The following is a 3,145-nucleotide window of genomic DNA, read 5'->3' as shown; positions in this document are numbered from 1 at the left end:
AACGTAATCCAGTGTCTGTCTGCCAGCTGGAAATCTTTCCCTGTGGGAGTATGTAGGGTACCAGCCCTTCCCCTTTGAAGCATAGGTTACTGTAGTCTACAAGCATGATTCAGAAATTAGGGAGAGATGTTTAAAATAATGGATTCACTTTTTCAATGCTAGTTAAGGATACGATTTCTCATTGGATTTATTAACTACCAAAAGGTAAGACGTGTTTTTAATTCTAGTTCTGCTCTGCACACACAAGCTTGTTAGCTAGCTAACGTTTGCTCTGGTACAACGTTAAAAGACATTCAAAGTTCCTCCATAGAAGCCGCTCCTCCATAGGTATAATTCCGTGGGCCTAATTCAGATAATGCATGTCATAACAAGATGCCCAGCGCTTCGGGGCAAGCTTCCTCCATCCTCTCTCGCTCTCTCCTCACCCGCAAAATTTCAGTTGCATCTCAGGGGTCTGTCTGTCCTCCTCCTCACTCTCTTTATCTCTCTTCCTCACTCTCTCTCTGTCTGCCCCCTCTGTTTCTCCTTCTCGTTCTCCTTTTCTCCTTCTCTGTCCTCCGTTTCTCTCTATCTCTCCTCTGTCTCACCTCTCTGTGAAATGACTCTCACAATGAAATCACTTCTCAGCATTCAAGTCAAGTGCCAGTCGTCTGTGGCTCTGACCTCACTGTGTCCTTCTTGATGTGCAAGAAGGTTCTCAAACTTGACCATCTGAATAACATCTGAATAAAACCAACTTGACCCTTTGGCAACCGCAGTAGATTCTGCTTCACTCTCTCGATTTAGTGCAGATTTGATGTGCTCACTTAATCAACCCTCCTCACCTCTAATAGTCTTCACTGACCCGCATACACCATCATTCTCCTCCCCATCCTGTCCCCTCTCTCATTCTCCCCTCTCACTGACCCCCAATTGTCCCCTTAGGTCTTCCCTCCTCCCCTCCCCCTTTCCTCTCTGTTCTCTCACCCCGGGCAGAAGATTAATCTGGACCTCAAGGCTGTCTGAGATAAGCAAGGGACAGGACCATCATACCCACACACAATGTCATCTGAGTGTGAGGGAGAGAGAGACAGACATTGGAAAGAACTAACAAAAAAACAGAGTAAACTAGAATGCTACTTGGCCCTAAACAGAGAGTACACAGTGACAGAATACCTGACCACTGTGACTGACCCAAACTTAAGGAAGGCTTTGACTATGTACAGACTCAGTGAGCATAGCCTCATAGCCTTGCTATTGAGAAAGGCCGCCGTAGGCAGACCTGGCTCTCAAGAGAAGACAGGCTATGTGCACACCGCCCACAAAATGAGGTGGAAACTGAGCTGCACTTCCTAACCTCCTGCCAAATGTATGACAATATTAGAGACGCATATTTCCCTCAGATAACACAGGTCCACAAAGAATTCGAAAACCCAATTTCGATAAACTCCCACATCTACTGGGTGAAATACCACAGTGTGCCATCACAGCAGCAAGATTTGTGACCTGTTGCCACAAGAAAAGGGCAACCAGTGAAGAACAAACACCATTGTAAATACAACACATATTTACGTTTATTTATTTTCCCTTTTGTACTTTCACTATTTGCACATCGTTACAACACTGTATATATACATAATATGACATTTGAAATGTCTTTTGGAACTTCTGTGAGTGTAATGTTTACTGTAAATTTTTATTGTTTATTTTATTTTTGTTTATTATCTACTTCACTTGCTTTGGTAATGTTAACATATGTTTCCTATGCCGATAAAGCCCTTGAATTGAATGTAATTGAATTGAGAGAGAGAATTGAGAGAGAAGGAGAGGGAGGGGAGAGACAGAGAGAAGGGTGTACAAAATAAAGACAAAAAAGACACAGACAGACAAAGAAAAGCAGACAAGAATAAAAAGAGACACACACCCTGAGTGTGAGACAGACCAGAGAGAAAAGAGGAGAAAAAAGAGGGGTTGAGAGACCGAGAGAAGTTAGAGGCAGACAGACAAGTGTTTCTGCACCTTAGAACCCTGACAGTCCATTGTGGGTCTCAGATGTTCTAGCCTTGCCGACCTGGTGAATAATGTTTCCCATCTTCAATTCAACTGTGTAATTCAATTCTGCCAAGACAGGAACAGGGCTAAAGGTTAAAGCTTCAATGCCATTTTGATGTCCCGAGACTAACCTAATAGACGCCATGAACGACGGATCACTCAATGGGCCAGAGCCCTCACATTGGGACTGGCAGTTTGCCAAAGGCCACACTGATGGGAATCCACAACATTGGGTTTGTCTGTGCTGAGCAGGGGTCGTGTCCCAAATGTCACCCTATTCCCTATGTAGTGCACAAACGTTGTGCACTTTATAGGGAATAGGGTGACATTTGGAAAGCAGCCTGTTTTTCTTCTCCTTCAGAAACTATGTGCAATATGTTGTTTTTCTATGCATCTCTCTTGTACAGTACTTGACTTGAGTCACAACATCCCTGCTAGCACAGCAGGAGAAGGAGAGTGAGCTGTTAGAGATGCGTGGCAGTGTTGAGAAGACAATGGCACCCTATTCCCTATATAGCGCGCTACTTTTGACCCTAGTCATGATAGTCTTTCATGGTTGAGGAGAAATGAACTACTTCTCTTCTAGTCTTTTTAAGAAGCATTTGTGTGTTGAAAATGACTAACCACTTGTATAATCTATTTGCATACACTTCAAACAGACATTACATAGCCCAACAGACACGCCACAATGGGTTTCTTCACGGTACCCAAACAAAATAACTGATTAAATGTGTCGCTCAGTTATGTATAAAGCCATGTCATCATGGAATGCTCTGGCGCTAGAGGTTACTCAGGCAAAAAGCAAGTTTAGCTTTAAAAAACAGATTAAAAAAACACATTGTACCACAGCGCCTCTCCTCTTTCTAAAGATTTAATTTAACTGTACTATATGTATACAGTACCAGTCAAAAGTATGGACACACCTACTCATTCAAGGGTTTTTCTTTATTTTTACTATTTTCTACATTGTAGAATACTAGTGAAGACATCAAAACTATGAAATAACACATATGGAAAAATGCAGTAAGCAAAAAAGTGTTAAACAAATCAAAATTTATGCAGTCACAAAAACCATCAAGTGCTGTGATGAAACTGGCTCTCATGAGGACCGCCA

The sequence above is a fragment of the Salvelinus sp. IW2-2015 genome, linkage group LG3 (genome assembly GCF_002910315.2).
Source record: "Salvelinus sp. IW2-2015 linkage group LG3, ASM291031v2, whole genome shotgun sequence".
Classification (NCBI taxonomy): domain Eukaryota; kingdom Metazoa; phylum Chordata; class Actinopteri; order Salmoniformes; family Salmonidae; genus Salvelinus; species Salvelinus sp. IW2-2015.
The sequence above is the reverse complement of the archived record's forward strand: the minus strand, read 5'-3'. Positions refer to the sequence as shown.